Source organism: Oncorhynchus mykiss, chromosome 1 (assembly GCF_057628025.1).
Source record: "Oncorhynchus mykiss isolate SJ-2025 chromosome 1, ASM5762802v1, whole genome shotgun sequence".
Taxonomy (NCBI): domain Eukaryota; kingdom Metazoa; phylum Chordata; class Actinopteri; order Salmoniformes; family Salmonidae; genus Oncorhynchus; species Oncorhynchus mykiss.
In genome coordinates, this window is record NC_143022.1 from 41978246 (window position 1) to 41995533 (window position 17288).

The window sequence follows — 17288 nt, forward strand, 5'->3', positions numbered from 1 at the left end:
GATACCCCAGCCTGCCCTTAACAACACTGGATATGTGGGAGTTATATAACCTCTTTTGGAGAATATTTTTAAGTTTGTATTAAAACAACTTTTTTGTTACTTTTAACCCTCTCCGATATTTATTCATGAACCTTAGTTATACTGCAAGGTAGCACAACCGGTATCGACAGAAAATGGTTGCCTTTACCTTAAACAGCAGACCTGCCCCGCCCAGCGAACCTCCTTAACTACTTCTTAAACCTTAAACATACAACCCAACCTACCTGACGTCTTCCTATCCTTAAAGTTCCTTCAAGTTTTACATGGTTGCCCCCAGTGTTCAGCAGGCCCCATCTGTCAACCAAATCACTTCAACTCCCAAAGTTCATCGTGACTCATTCAAAACCATTTTCCTTCCTCCCGACCCGCACCTGCCCTTCATCTCCTGTGACCTCATGCGGAATACTGTCTCTCTTTATCTTCTTTATCTTCTTGAGCCCGTAGAAATACGATGACTAGAACAGACTAACTCTGTTTCTATTGTTGACCCAGTAAGCTGAGGAGAATTATTAGAGAGAAAAAAAAATTCTGCTAAAATAAGGTGTTCCATTTATACCCGGCGGCCTGGTTTATCCCAGAAAACAGTATGTGGCGAGTGGCAGGAGGGAAGAAAGATGGATTTGTATAATACTGTATGGACAAGAGAGGAAGCAAAGGATAAAGTAAGACAGGGCTTGAGAGAGAGGGAGAGAGAGAGCGTTAGAGGGGGAGAGAGAGATCATTTTTTTGTGCTACTATTCTTTGCTCTGCCTGTTCCACCTCCCCCCATGACCTCCCAAATGTAAGTGCACTTTTAACCAGGGCCCTATTCCCTATATAGTTTGGGACAGAGGCCAGGTCATTTGGGACACAGGCACGGTCTCACAATAGTGGTTTCCCTCTGTATTGATAACAGTGCATGAGGTGCCAGGGCTATAAATGTAGGACTTCCTGTACCATCAATCAACCAATCCACTTTCCACTGCGCTGTCTGTCTGTGAGCCAGCCTGTGCCATGTCCTTTAGCCATGTTTGTCTACCACCTTTTAAAATGAATCTACAGAGGTCCGGAAACACTCTTGTCATGCATGCATGTACAGTACACACACTGAAAGACAGCGACTCCGTTTGGGCTGATCTGTGACCCACTAGCACCTCCCGCGGTAAGGGAATAAGGCAACCTCAGAGTTAAACACAAGGATACTTTATTGACACACACAGAAAGGTACATGGAAAAGTAGTGGTTCTGTAACAGAAGAAAACATATACCGAATGAACACACCAAGGCAAGAATGCACCGATACAGAACCTTACAGAAGAGAGCAGTAATACACGGTAAAGGACTGTATAGAAATATAAGCTGATATGTGGCTGAAAAACTAGCAGTAATATACAAAAATACACAACTCACTTTATACACGCACACCATCCCACATGTGCAGGAGATATGAATAAGTCCAGTTCTTGTTGTGCAGGACAGAGCTTGCTGCCTTCTCTGTGACTGCTTGAAGGAGACTTAAAAGTATGTGACCTGGAGAGTCAGAAGGATGGACAGATGTCCAGCCCTCTAGCAACCGCCCTAGCAACTGCCCTGTCAGCCAATCAGTGACCAAGGCCCTAGGTGTGAAAGGGCAGTTGATGATGTTATGACCCCTAGCCCGCTAGGCGACAGTGGGGGAGGGGTGCCTACAGCAAAGATGAGAAAGTTAGTGAGGTTGTTTCTGAGAAAGGGCTGTTAGATGGTGTGCTAATAGTCACAAAGAAGGACATTTGTAACACACATGTGCACACGTACACTCACTCATTCAACAGCCAGAAACTCTCACACACACACAAACACACACACACTCGTGCTCCCGCTCTCACGCTGCCAAACATGAATCCACATTAAAAACCCATTCAGTAATATGTGTGTACTTTTGCATTCACATGCACAAGACTTTTAAACAATAAAATATGCACCTTTTAGCTTTGATGAAGTAGCCTGTTTTGAGAGAGCATGACATATACGTAAATGAACAAATAGAATTCTCATACATGCTTATTAGAAGTAAAGAAGCATTCAACCTGCAGGCTTAGAGGGACTCGGGTGTTACCCATCTAACCTAATGAAACACACCACATACACACGTAAACAGGAGAACCGTATCCTGACTCCTCAGTGTTTGTTAGGAAATCATAAAATAGCATTTACACTGAAAAAGTATTTACACTGAAAACTTCTAATGGGAGCCGTACGATGATATACAACCTACATCTATGTCAGAATCACAACTCAATCATTGCCTTATGACTGTAGTGAGAAGCAGAAAGTGTTGTTTGAAGCAACACCTAGCCATTTCAAGTAAGTTTGATTGAAAGTGTTTCCCCCACACAAATCCTTAGGAAAACAAATCTGGACAAAGTGCATTTTTCTCTTGGGAAGATCTGACATGTTATTTTAAAATTCTCTCGCTCTCCCTTTCTCTCTCTCTCACACACACAAACATGCGCACACACTTGCATGCACGCTCGCACACACACACGCATACTGCTTTCCTCTACCTACTCTACACACTAGTCCAGCCTTCAGTTGTATGTCAACATCCCTGCTTCTGCTAGCCTAGTTAGTTGACCCATTGTAGAGAGATGGCTACTGGGTGGGTTGGGTGAACAGCCTCCCATTGATCATAGACTAATTTGTGACTGTATTACAAAGGAAGTGACCTTATTGACACAAGGACTCGTGCTCTGCTCCATTAACATTTACATATCCTCTAACCCAGAGGAAGCCCAGTGGGCTGCAGGAGGTCCCCAGTGCGGATCTCCACAGTGGGGCCCATTCCCACAGACACCTTGGGCCAGAGGGAAAGGCAAGTGAGGCCATTAACAGAGCTAGGAGATAGGGCCTGCTGGAACAGGGACCCGACCCGCCGACCTACATATCAGAGTGTCAGCGCTCGGGGTAGACAGAGCCCTCCTGACCCCTACCTTAGTGACAGATTATTAGGATAGGTACTTCTAAAGATGATAAATAGGCCACGTATAGTTTCACGTTCCTGCAGTATATAGTCTCTAATGACTATACATTCAAATGTATTGAGTAAGTGATTTGGGTCTTTGTGCTTTTACGTCCTATAATCAAGTCTTATCCTATTTGGGTGGAATTTGTAATCAAGTCTTGATTTGTGGCACTCGTATGCAGTAGCTCAGAGGCACTGACACTTAGGGAGGATGATAGAATGATGTAGCAGCACCCATGCCTGGGACTTTAGTGAGGCACTCTGATTGGATCCATGCCTCCGGTGTTCCCAGTCTCTGGAAAATATCCACCGGTGTGGAAGGTTGGGATGGGACAGGTTGGAAACGGTTACACCATAGTGAGGTGACCTTGGATTCCAATAGGGAGGGAATGTACAGGGAGTTTTGTAAGAGCTTAAAGGGCCCTGCCTGCAGGCCACACTCATGACCTTTGACCCCTAGGGTCGGCCCTTTGCTCATGACTGACTGGCTGTGAGGGAGGGAGGAATCCGTCCACATATCCATCAAACAGGTAGAACATTGAGTGTCAGCATGTACTTTCGGCGGGTCGGGTCCCTGCTCCAGCAGATCCTAGCTCCTAGCTCTGTTAATGGCCTCACTTGCCTTTCCCTCTGGCCCAAGGTGTCCGTAGGAATGGGCCCCACTGTGGAGATCCGCACTGGGGACCTCCTGCAGCCCACTGGGCTTCCTCTGGGTTAGAGGATATGTAAATGTTAATGGAGCAGAGCACGAGTCCTTGTGTCAGTAAGGTCACTTCCTTTGTAATACAGTCACAAATGATGATCAATGGGAGGCTGTTCACCCAACCCACCCAGTAGCCATCTCTCTACAATGGGTCAACTAACTAGGCTAGCAGAAGCAGGGATGTTGACATACAACTGAAGGCTGGACTAGTGTGTAGAGAAAGTGGAGGAAAGCAGTATGCATGTGTGTGTGCGTGCGTGCGTGCATGCAAGTGTGTGCGCATGTTTGTGTGTGTGAGAGAGAGAGAAAGGGAGGGAGAGAGAATTTTAAAATAACATATGTCAGATCTTCCCAAGAGAAAAATGCACTTTGTCCGGACTTTGTTTTCCTAAGGATTTGTGTGGGGGAAACACTTTCAATCAAACTTACTTGAAATGGATAGGTGTTGCTTCAAACAACACTTTCTGCTTCTCGCTACAGTCATAAGGCAATGATTGAGTTGTGATTCTGACATAGATGTAGGTTGTATAGCACTGTCAAACGCTCCCTGAAACATTTCTGCGAGCAGGCCTTTCTAATCGACCTGGCCGGGGTATCCTGGAATGACATTGACCTCATCCCGTCAGTAGATGATGCCTGGCTATTCTTTAAAAGTGCCTTCCTCACCATCTTAAACAAGCATGTCCCTCTCAAAACATTTAGAACTAGGAATAGATATAGTCCTTGGTTCACTCCAGACCTGTCTGCCCTTGACCAGCACAAAAACATCCTGTGGCGTTCTGCATTAGCATCGAATAGCCCCCGTGATATGTAACTTTTCAGGGAAGTCAGGAAGAAATATACGCAGGCAGTTAGAAAAGCTAAGGCAAGCTTTTTCAAACAGAAATTTGCATCCTGTAGTACTAACTCAAAAAAGTTCTGGGACACTGTAAAGTCCATGGAGAATAAGAGCACCTCCTCCCAGCTGCCCACTGCTCTGAGGCTAGCAAACACTGTCACCACCGATAAATCCACTATAATTGAGAATTTCAATAAGCATTTCTCTACGGCTGGCCATGCTTTCCACATGGCTACCCCTACCCCGGTCAACTGCCCGGCACCCTCCACAGCAACCCGCAGAAGCCCCCACCATTTCTCCTTTACCCAAATCCAGATAGCTGATGTTCTGAAAGAGCTGCAAAATCTGGACCCCTACAAATCTAGACAATCTGGACCCTCTCTTTCTAAAATTATCTGCCGAAATTGTCGCAACCCCTATTACTAGCCTGTTCAACCTCTCTTTCGTATCGTCTGAGATTCCAAAAGATTGGAAAGCTGCCGCGGTCATCCCCCTCTTCAAAGGGGGTGACACTCTAGACCCAAACTGCTACAGACCTATATCAATCCTACCCTGTCTTTCTAAGGTCTTCGAAAGCCAAGTTAACAAACAGATTACTGACCATTTCGAATCCCACCATACCTTCTCCGCTATGCAATCTGGTTTCAGAGCTGGTCATGGGTGGACCTCAGCCACGCTCAAGGTTCTAAAATCATAACCGCCATCGATAAGAGACATTACTGTGCAGCTGTATTCATTGACCTGGCCAAGGCTTTCGACTCTGTCAATCACAACATCCTCATTGGCAGACTCGACAGCCTTGTTTTCTCAAATCATTGCCTCGCCTGGTTTACCAACTACTTCTCTGACAGAGTTCAGTGTGTCAAATCGGAGGGCCTGTTGTCCGGACCTCTGACAGTCTCTATGGGTGTGCCACAGGGTTCAATTCTCGGGCAGACTCTCTGTTCTGTGTACATCAATGATGTTGCTCTTGCAGCTGGTGATTCTCTGATCCACCTCTACGCAGACGACAGCATTCTGTATACTTCTGGCCCCTCCTTGGACATTGTGTTAACTAACCGCCAGACGAGCTTCAATGCCATACAACTCTCCTTCCGGGGCCTCCAACTGCTCTTAAACGCAAGTAAAACTAAATGCATGCTATTCAATCGATCACTGCCCACACCTGCTCGCCCGTCCAGCATCACTACTCTGGACGGCTCTGACTTAGAATACGTGGACAACTACAAATACCTAGGTGTATGGAAAGACTGTAAACTCTCCTTCCAGACACACATTAAGCATCTCCAATCCAAAATTAAGTCTAGAATCGGCTTCCTATATCGTAACAAAGCCTCATTCACTCATGCTGTCAAACATACCCTCGTAAAACTGACCATCCTACCGATCCTCGACTTCGGTGATGTCATCTATAAAATAGCCTTCAACACTCTACTCAACAAACTGGATGCAGTCTATCACAGTGCCATCCGTTTTGTCACCAAAGCCCCATACACTACCCACCATTGCTACCTGTACGCTCTCGTTGGTTGGCCCTCGCTTCATATTCGTCACCAAACCCACTGGCTACAGGTTATCTACAAGTCTCTGCTAGGTAAAGCCCCGCCTTATCTCAGCTCACTGGTCACCATAGCAGCACCCACTCGTAGCACGCGCACCAGCTGGTATATCTCACTGGTCACCCCCAAAGCCAATTCCTCCTTTGGTCGTCAGTTCCTTCCAGTTGCAAAAATCTTTGAAGCTGGAGACTCACATCTCCCTCACTAGCTTTAAGCACCAGCTGTCAGAGCAGCTTACAGATCACTGCACCTGTACATAGCCCATCTGTAAACAGCCCATCTATCTACATACCTCAACCCCATACTGGTATTTATTTATTTATTTTGCTCCTTTGCACCCCAGTATCTCTACCTGCACATTCACCTTCTGCCGATCTACCATTCCAGTGTTTAATTTCTATATTGTAATTACTTCGCCACCATGGCCTATTTATTTCCTTAACTTACCTCATTTGCACTCACTGTATATAGACTTTTTGTTTTCTTTTGTTCTACTGTATTATTGACTGTATGTTTTGTTTATTCCATGTGTAACTCTGTGTTGTTGTATGTGTTGAATTGCTACGCTTTATCTTGGCCAGGTTGCAGTTGCAAATGAGAACTTGTTCTCAACTAGCCTACCTGGTTAAATAAAAAATAAAAATTGCACGGCTCCCATTAGAAGTTTTCAGTGTAAATACTTTTCAGTGTAAATGCTATTTTATGATTTCCTAACAAACACTGAGGAGTCAGGATACGGTTCTCCTGTTTCCGTGTGTATGTGGTGTGTCCATATATAGACCTAGACTTAGACTCAATATTGTTCCAATCAATTGAGGGCAACTAAATGGAGTGAACTTTGAGAAGTCCACTTAACCATTGCTTTATTAAAGAAGGGTCAAGCGATAAATAACGGTCTCTTGTGATGTGTGGTCAGGTGTACGGCCAGGTTAGGAAAATGTTGATGGAGTGTGTTCTTACCTTCCAAATATCTTCCACTTGAAGTAAGTCTGAGCTTCAATATAAACCGTCAGTTTATTCAGTTATATTTAGCCGTAGACGATTGTAGACATTGACTTAAACACACTCGTGGTCAGACATACACAAACACACACATACACACACGCATAGACATAGTTGATGGACTGAGGTATTTATGGCTAGGGTTACAGATGACTATCGTTAATAAATGCACTTCTCTCTCTTGTTCTCTCTCTCCCTCTTTCTGTCTGCTCAGCAAAGCTTATTTTACAGCTAATTAAATTTAAATGCTAATTAAACGTTGTTTTATTTGAGCAGCAACCAAATCCTCTGACCTAGCTAGAAGTATGGACTAGCAAGTATTGATACTCTGAAATTAGGAATGTTGGAGGGTGACCATTCATTTGGAAGGGAACTCTGAAAGAGGACTTTGTTCATTAAGTGTTAGGTTGTCACGGCTATGGACCGGAGTCAGGAACCGTTGTCTACCCTGCCCTTAGTAATATCTTGTGTCTGCAGTCATCCAAGGTTTATATCGCACGCTTTTCCCATCTGTTTCTCTCTCCTACCAACCGCCACACATGACGGATATTCCACTGCCTTGAAGAAATTATGGAAATTGTGTCAAATTCAGGGGGGGAATTTAAACTCACTGAAACAAAGATTCCATAATGTTTGTGGAGTTTTGTGTTTAGCAACATAGAAACAGACAAAGTCAAAAAAAATCCAGCGGTTTGAAAAAAACAACACACTCACAGACATACACGCACACCCTTCTTACCATCTCCCCCACTTTGCAGCTAACCACGTTTGGGGTTTTGGTGGAGGGACTGGTGGGATGGGAGAGAGACTAGAGAAAACAAGCCTGCAAAGTTGCTCCCTGTTTCATTTGAATCAGCCTTGCCTTGGTTTCTATGGCATCCTGAAAACGGACAGAAACGTCACCCATAACGAGGCAGAGCGACAAATTAAACACTGTATTGAAACATTTTCAAACTTTAATGAATAAGCAACAGCCGTGTTGACACGTCTAACATCCAAACCACTCACTAACAAAACAAACATGTCAAAGCTAGCCAGCTACAGTGGTGGGTGTATAATTAATATGTGTCAGTATTAGAGCCTTTTCTCGCCTTGTCTAATCAGTGTTGCCTGATTCCTCACAATCCCAACTATACTGACATTTCTCTTTTCCCCACCCTTCGGTCCACACAATCCTCAAAATCCTTCTTCCCCAGTACTGCCTTCAAAGCAGCACAAGCATGAAGGAGACCTTTAAGGCAAATTGCTTGGATAATGGATGTTTCCAAAAATATAGAAGAGTAGGCAGGCCCCCTGACCGAGGGTTTGGCCCAGCGCCTAGTCAGTTAGTGGCCTTGGGCCAGCTGTTCTCGTTAGCTGTTGAGCATTCCGTTCCCCGAGCCTGAGCCTGGCTGGGCTCGTCACACTGCCACTGGGAGAGGTGTGAGGAGAGCAGTCAGCCTGCCTTCTCTGCTGCTACCTGATCCCTCGCTCCGCATCCCTCAGCTCATAGCGCCCAGATTCACTCTCCTTCTCATTCTTCTCTTCTTGTCTCATATCATCTCCTCTCCCCATTCATCCCCTCCTTTCATCCTCTTCACTCTTTCTTCTCTTTTCTTTGTCTTCCTTGTTGTCCCTTTCCTTCGCTCCTCGTTTCTTCTTCTCTCCTCTCTTTTTCTCTCCACGCTCCTCTGACTCAGGTCTTGGAGGCTACTGTGAGGTGATATTTCACTACAGGCAGCGTCTGGAAAAAGGGACATTTTGGGGAAATGCTACCTAATTCTGCTTATTGATTTACATTGTCATAAAGGGAGCCTTTGTGTGTAGAAGTGGACTGCTCTTCTGGCGGCTGACCTTCCCTTGGCTCCGGCACTACTCACTGTCTCTGGAGGTCACTGGCTGTAGTATTGTATGCGTAAGTCAACTGTTTGCGTGCGCGCGCGCGGGTGTGTGTGTGTGTGTGTGTGTGTGTGTGTGTGTGTGTGTGTGTGTGTGTGTGTGTGTGTGTGTGTGTGTGTGTGTGTGTGTGTGTGTGTGTGTGTGTGTGTGTGTGTGACTTGCATAATGGCCTGGTATACCACTCAGTCTTTGGAGGTAATGCCTCACCAAAGGCATAAAGTCCTATAGACGTCGCTAGCAAAATAGCATTTATCTCCGGTAGTCTCTTCCCATAGTTTGTGGCAGAGGATAGTAATCACAGATGACATTGGACCGAATAAAATTGTCATTATAGAATTAATCTGAAATTGAATAGTGTTTAAATGAATCTATCGCCTCTAGTATGATGCATTTAAAAAGGTGTCAAATTTACTGTGGTGATACAATTTTATGAATAGAGCCTATGTCGTTCCCATAGCAACGATTAAAACATTCCCAAGCCCTCAGGGCAAGGTGACCGGAAACATGACCGAATACAAACAGTGTAGCTATTCCCTCCGCAAGGCAATCAAACAAGCTAAGCGTCAGTATAGAGACAAAGTAAAGACAAAGTAGAATCTCAATTCAACGGCTCAGACACAAGAGGTATGTGGCAGGGTCTACAGTCACAGTCAATCATGGATTACAAAAAGAAAACCAGCCCCGTCACGGACCAGGATGTCTTGCTCCCAGGCAGACTAAATAACTTTTTTGCCCGCTTTGAGGACAATACAGTGCCACTGACACGGCCCACAACCAAAACATGCAGACTCTCCTTCACTGCAGCCGACGTGAGGAAAACATTTAAACGTGTTAACCCTCACAAGGCTGCAGGCCCAGACGGAATCCCCAGCCGTGCCCTCAGAGCATGCGCAGACCAAGCTGGCTGGTGTGTTTACGGACATATTCAATCAATCCCTATCCCAGTCAGTTGTTCCCACATGCTTCAAGGGGGCCACCATTGTTCCTGTTCCCAAGAAAGCTAAGGTAACTGAGCTGAGCTGAACGACTACCGCCCCGTAGCACTCACTTCCGTCATCATGAAGTGCTTTGAGAGACTAGTCAAGGACCATATCACCTCCACCCTACCTGACACCCTAGACCCACTCCAATTTGCTTACCGCCCAAATAGGTCCACAGACGATGCAATCTCAACCACACTGCACACTGCCCTAACCCATCTGGACAAGAGGAATACCTATGTGAGAATGCTGTTCATCGACTACAGCTCGGCATTTAACACCATAGTGCCCTCCAAGCTCGTCATCAAGCTCGAGACCCTGGGTCTCGACCCCGCCCTGTGCAACTGGGTACTGGACTTCCTGACGGGCCGCCCCCAGGTGGTGAGGGTAGGCAACAACATTTCCACCCCGCTGATCCTCAACACTGGGGCCCCACAAGGGTGCGTTCTGAGCCCTCTCCTGTACTCCCTGTTCACCCACGACTGCGTGGCCACGCACGCCTCCAACTCAATCATCAAGTTTGCGGACGACACAACAGTATTAGGCTTGATTACCAACAACGACGAGACGGCCTACAGTGAGGAGGTGAGGGCCCTCGGAGTGTGGTGTCAGGAAAATAACCTCACACTCAACGTCAACAAAACTAAGGAGATGATTGTGGACTTCAGGAAACAGCAGAGGGAACACCCCCCTATCCACATCGATGGAACAGCGTACACATCACAGACAAACTGAATTGGTCCACCCACACAGACAGCATCGTGAAGACGGCGCAGCAGCGCCTCTTCAACCTCAGGAGGCTGAAGAAATTTGGCTTGTCACCAAAAGCACTCACAAACTTCTACAGATGCACAATCGAGAGCATCCTGTCGGGCTGTATCACCACCTGGTACGGCAACTGCTCTGCCCACAACCGTAAGGCTCTCCAGAGGGTAGTGAGGTCCGCACAACGCATCACCGGGGGCAAACTACCTGCCCTCCAGGACACCTACACCACCCGATGTCACAGGAAGGCCATAAAGATCATCAAGGACAACAACCACCCGAGCCACTGCCTGTTCACCCCGCTATCATCCAGAAGGCGAGGTCAGTACAGGTGCATCAAAGCTGGGACCGAGAGACTGAAAAACAGCTTCTATCTCAAGGCCATCAGACTGTTACGCAGCCACCACTAACATTGAGTGGCTGCTGCCAACACACTGACTCAACTCCAGCCACTTTAATAATGGGAATTGATGGGAAATGATGTAAAATATATCACTAGCCACTTTAAACAATGCTACCTAATATAATGTTTACATACCCTACATTATTCATCTCATATGTATACGTATATACTGTACTCTATATCATCTACTGCATCTTTATGTAATACATGTATCACTAGCCACTTTAACTATGCCACTTTGTTTACATACTCATCTCATATGTATATACTGTACTCGATACCATCTACTGTATCTTGCCTATGCCGCTCTGTACCATCACTCATTCATATATCTTTATGTACATATTCTTTATCCCCTTACACTTGTGTCTATAAGGTAGTAGTTTTGGAATTGTTAGCTAGATTACTCGTTGGTTATTACTGCATTGTCGGAACTAGAAGCACAAGCATTTCGCTACACTCGCATTAACATCTGCTAACCATGTGTATGTGACAAATACAATTTGATTTGATTTGATTTATGTCTGTGCAAGAGCCCAATTTTACTGTACATTTCTATACATTACTCAGCATTATGAACTCTTATCTGAATGCTCATAGACAGGTTTTACTGTACATTTCTATACATTACTCAGCATTATGAACTCTTATCTGAATGCTCATAGACAGGTTTTACTGGGAAAGAAGCGCTCGGTGCACCACGTTCGGCGCACAGAGCTCATGGGATTGAGGGCTCTTGGAAAATAGAAAATGCTAAAGCAATTATGGGCTGAAGCCATTGATGTGATGGATGGAGTAAAGTGCTAGCAGCGTATTTTCACTTCAACCTACACCACATACATCCTGCACCAGAACGACAAGGGAAAGACTTTCAGGAAATGTTGTTTGCACTCGGCTGGAGTTATAACTTTTCCCACACTCTGCTGTGAGAGGAAAACAATATAGGCTGTAATAATATATACCATTTAGCAGATGCTTTTATCCAAAGCTTCTAACAGTCATTCCTGCATACATTTTTAAGTATGGGTGGTCCCAGGAATCAAACCCACTGGTTTTGTGAGCTCCATGCTCTAGCTACTGAGCTACAGAGGATCACTGTCTACCTAGTCTTGAGTCATACCCACATTAAATACCCTTGCTCACGTAAATACTGTCACTATCTTACTCTCTCTGTAGATTTCTCTGTCTATCTCTCTCTCTCTCACACACACGCACGCACGCACGCACGCACGCACACACACGCACGCACGCACACACACACACACACACACACACACACACACACACACACACACACACACACACACACACACACACACACACACACACACACACACACACACACACACACACACACACACAAACAGAAGTACACTCTATAGTTGCGCCTGAATGACACACATACACAGATAGTCAGGCATAAAAAAATATGCTAACAATGGGTTTTGAACGCACACACCAAACCTCATCTGAACTCCCACGCTCAGCACTACAGTGTCTGGGTGGTGTTCTGAACTCCCACGCTCAGCACTACAGTGTCTGGGTGGTGTTATGAAACGGTGCTTCCATATGGGGAGCTACTGCAGCTGATGATGCTGATGGTGGTGAGGCTTAATGATTTGACACCAGGCCTGCAGAACACACGCACACACTGCCTTAATTGACTTGTAAAACCCACTGAAATGCATTTTTATGGGACCAGTCACACGGGATTTGATATTTGCCCGGCTAACAATTCTGTCATGGCCACACGGCCTTTATTCCCGACTCAAGACCACTTTATACTTATATCGGATCAAAAAAAAGAAAAGCTTATCAAAGATGCCCATCACATTGGCAGATTGATATGTGTAAACCTGGTGTGTGAAGTCATTCTGAGCCTGAAAGGAGACTGACTGACTGTGGTTTGTGGATGGAGTATGGCTGGTGTGCTGGTCAGGCCCTACCCTGGAAGTCAACCAGGTAGTTGTAAAGATATAAATGAGTCCGTCCTCTTTGTGAACTGACAGCTTGGACGTGGGTGCTACTTCTGTGAGGCCCCTGCGATCCCTGCCACTGCTCTCTTTGTTGTCGGAGTCCCGTGTTGTCCGCACCCTCTTACCCCCACTGTGCAAACCCAAGGGCAAACACCAGACGAGGACATAATGTATGGGCTTGGCTGTTGACCGCCCAGACCCTCAGGGGGCAGATCAAGCACTGTGAGGCCAGTTGGGGGGAGTTTTCAATTGGGCCAATTTGCACCCATCTGGCCGACCGCTGGCGGAGAACACGGCAGACACAGTAGACACTCCGGCTTTCAGAGCCCTGTCGAGGTGAAGAGGGGATGTGACTTTTCACAGCCAGGCCCCAACCCAGCCAGGACCACAGACCCCCAGCCTTCCCTCCCAACCTGCTAAATACCACTCAGAGGTTGGCTGGAGGCTGGACCAGGCTGGACGATAGGGAAACACACATAACAGTGACCTAACAGTAACACTCAGGTCCTGGCTGCTTAGAGGGGCATTTGTATTTGTCATACAGATATTTAGAGCAGGGTTGGGGGTCATATCCATTCCAGTACAGTCAATACAGGAAGGGAAATTATATTTCCATGAAGAACTGAAAATAAATGGAAATCCAATGAATCTCCTCTTTTGAATGGAAATGCAATGCTGGAGCACACCTCTGGTCCTGGTTGTGGGTCTGTACCCTCCAGATTCACATCTCTCTCACCTAGTGTCTTTCCTCCTCTCTGTAGCAGAGACAGGGCCATGACCCCAGGCTGAATAACAGTCACCTATGGGACGTACAGTCCTGCTCCCACTGTAAAGCTGTCAACACACCACACAGTTTTCCCTTAGTGATGCCACCATGCAACTAGACGTAATGCAACTAGACATAATCCCTTATGCTTTTCAAAAGTACTGAGACATAACTGCATTTCATCACAACTATATTTCAACATGATCTTATTTGGTTTTCTTATCGATGTGCCCTTGTGCAAGGCACTTGAACCCTAATTTGCTTCAGGGGGTGACCCTGTAAAAAAAACACATTTCATTGCACCTAACCAGTGTGAAAATAAAACATTTTTGGTGCCTGCAGAGCTCATGGAGGCATCACTGTCAGGCATATCAGCACTAATGGTATGAGAGATGGCCTTTTTGAGATGATCTGATAGGATCTGAAGGGAAGGAATGTTGGTCTCCTGGCAGAAGTAAAGACTCATTTGTACACGTTACATACATATAGGCTTTAGGCTGTTCCCAATTCACACGCAAGCCAATTGTGTCACTCTATTTTTCTATATTCCCATACTGAACATATTTGAGTCTATTTGTAACTGCTGCATACTGTATGTATTGGCACAGGGAAAGGGATATGCATTACCCAACAAATTCAGTGGAATTGCACAGAAGAATTCAGAAGACTTTTCGTGGCACTTTGGAGCAATATTGTATAATCGGGCATCAGGTTAGTCTCCTCATGCCCTGTTGTCCGTTTCAGCTTAGCACATTTCTGTGGGATCCATTTACATTTAGATTGTCATAATTTAGCAGACACGCTTATACAGAGTGCATTCATCTTAAGATAGCTAGCTCAGACAATCACATATCAAAGTTGTAGCAAGTACATTTTTCTCAAATAAATGATCAGCAAAGCCAGTGCTAGTAGGAAAAGACAAGTGCAAGGTAGTTTTTTTGGGGGGAGGGATAAGACTGAGACGACTTAATTAAAAAAAGATTTGAAGAGGTAGGTGGCAGGTTGTGTTGGGCAAGTAACCTAAACATTGCTGGTTCGAAACCCCAAGCTGGCACGGTGGAGAAAACTTGCAATCTTCCCTTGAGCGAGGCAGACATCGATTAAGGCGGCCCCCAGCACCTCTCTGATTCAGAGGGGTTGGGTTAAATGCGGAAGACACATTTCAGTTGAATGCATTCAGTTGTGCAACTGACTACAGTAGGTGTCTCATTCTCAGATGTTTTTGGAAGATGGACAGAGACTCTGCTGTCCTAGCATCATTGGAAGCTGGTTCCACCATTGGGGTGCCAGGACAGAGAAGAGCACTCTGGGAGGGGGACGCCGTGGAGTAGTCGACCGTGATGGAGAGTTCTAGGAGCGGGCAGGCCTTCCCCGGGAGGAAGAGCAGCTCCGTCTTGTCGAGGTTGAGCTTGAGGTGGTGGGCCGACATCAGAAGCTTTTGTATTTGTGCATTAAACAAAAGGAGAGGAGATATATTTTGACTGTTTAAAGTCTGTCCTGTCCCATGCGAACAGGCTATCTAAACAAGACCTTTTGTTTTCATCTTTGGATTTGGATAGCAGATTATTTATATGCTATATACAGGCGTCAAATAGACCAAACACAAACAAAATTGTGAAACCACTCAAAAGTGCATTAAATGAATAAAAAGGAAAGTTGGAAAGAACTTAGGTGCTGTTGTAATGAGATAAAACATAGGCATTTCGCTCACTAGAGGTACAGCCTTCACTGGAGGAGCCATACTGCTAGTGAAAGTGGTCTTTCCCTGTCCCTGCTCCTACTCTCTCCTTCTGTGTACGGCCACCACGCCCATCCCCAGCCATTGTCAGAGCTTTGTAATTACAGGGCAGGGCTGTGCAGTTAAAAATACAGGGACAGAGCCATCCGTGTCACAGGTCCATGTAGGTCAATAGGCTGGCTGGTTAGAGGGCAGGGAAAGCCAGGCATCCCTAATTATGGTTTGCACTGTACTGTGTGTGCGTGTGTTTGTTTTTGTGACTGTGCGTATGTGTATGCGAGACAGAGAGATAGGGTAATTAAATCAAGTCCTATATCAATTCAGTGAAATTACTGAATTGTCTTGCGCGCACACACACACACACACACACACACACACACACACACACACACACACACACACACACACACACACACACACACACACACACACACACACACACACACACACACACACACACACACACACACACACACACACACAAACACCCTCAAGCACATGCACACATGTACACACACGTGTAGACACACACACACAGAGGAGAGGAAAAGAACTAAAGCAGGTGTAGGTGTTAATGTGACCCCGGGCAGCTCCATAACAACATTATGTCTGAAGGCGAGGTCAAGCTTTTGCAAAATGCATCATATGATGATGTGGTTGGTGACACTTTGCTTCTTAACAGTCCAATGTCTTGAAAACTTGACTGCTAACATGCCCGAAAAATTGGGACTGTATCAACAGTGGAATAATACAGTTTACATGATCTTATTAAACTTTCTTTAGCCTCCCTTTAACCAATCATGTGCAACTAGTAATGTTACCTACTGGCTGTTACAGCTGCTCTTACTTACTTATTTAGTGAAAGAAAGAATCTGTTAATGGCCCAAAATGTTTTATTGCCAGGCAAAATAACAGCTGGAATGTTCATCAAGAAGACCAGTGAACTACAGTATTTGAATGGGTAAATACCCACATTCATTGCCTTTTTCGTTGGTGTGTGATTATTTTCTCTCCCTGTCCCCAAATGATCCCTAAGTACAGAAAGTGCACGCGGTCAGTCACCATGGGTAGGTGTGTGACTTTTGCCAGCTGTCTATGGTACTCCGCTGGGGAGCAGGAGAGTCACAGACTTCCCCTAGGACCGGGTGGGGCACCCCTTCACAGTACACAAACGCAGCATTTTACTTACTCTCTCATTGAAATGTTGGTTTAGGTAGGGGGGAAGATGAGGGGGAGGATGAGGAGATGTGGGGGGCTTCTTGGCTAACAGGCCCAGAAATGACATTCTGCCGCTAACTTTGAGCTGCTTCTGGTCTAACCTCAAACGAAGGAGTGGAGGGCCAAAGTAAACCAGGATATAAGCAGTGTCTGGGATGCCTGAGGGAAAGGAAACAAACGTCCCCTGCCCTCCTCACTGTCTAAAGGCCTACTGACTAATCGCCTGATATTGCTCCATGAGCTAAACCTGCGTCCCTCCTAAACCGGCCAAACAGTCTAGCATTGTGTCGCTGTTCTTTTGGGCTTTTACATGATTCACTCATTGGCAATGTGTGTCCAGCATTGAATCCTCTCCTTCCTCAGAACCCACAGTGTTCCTCAGAACAAGAGTACAATGTTTCATTAACATGGCCAGATGCATTTCGGCTCTTGCAATATGTTTT

General features: G+C 45.7%; 1 protein-coding gene across 2 annotated transcripts in view; it reads left to right on the forward strand.

Annotated features, from left to right (window-relative positions):
- LOC110522618 (uncharacterized) overlaps positions 1-17288 on the forward strand; it is a 155722-nt gene that overhangs the window by 124002 nt on the left and 14432 nt on the right. The gene's annotated exons all lie outside the window — the stretch shown is intronic.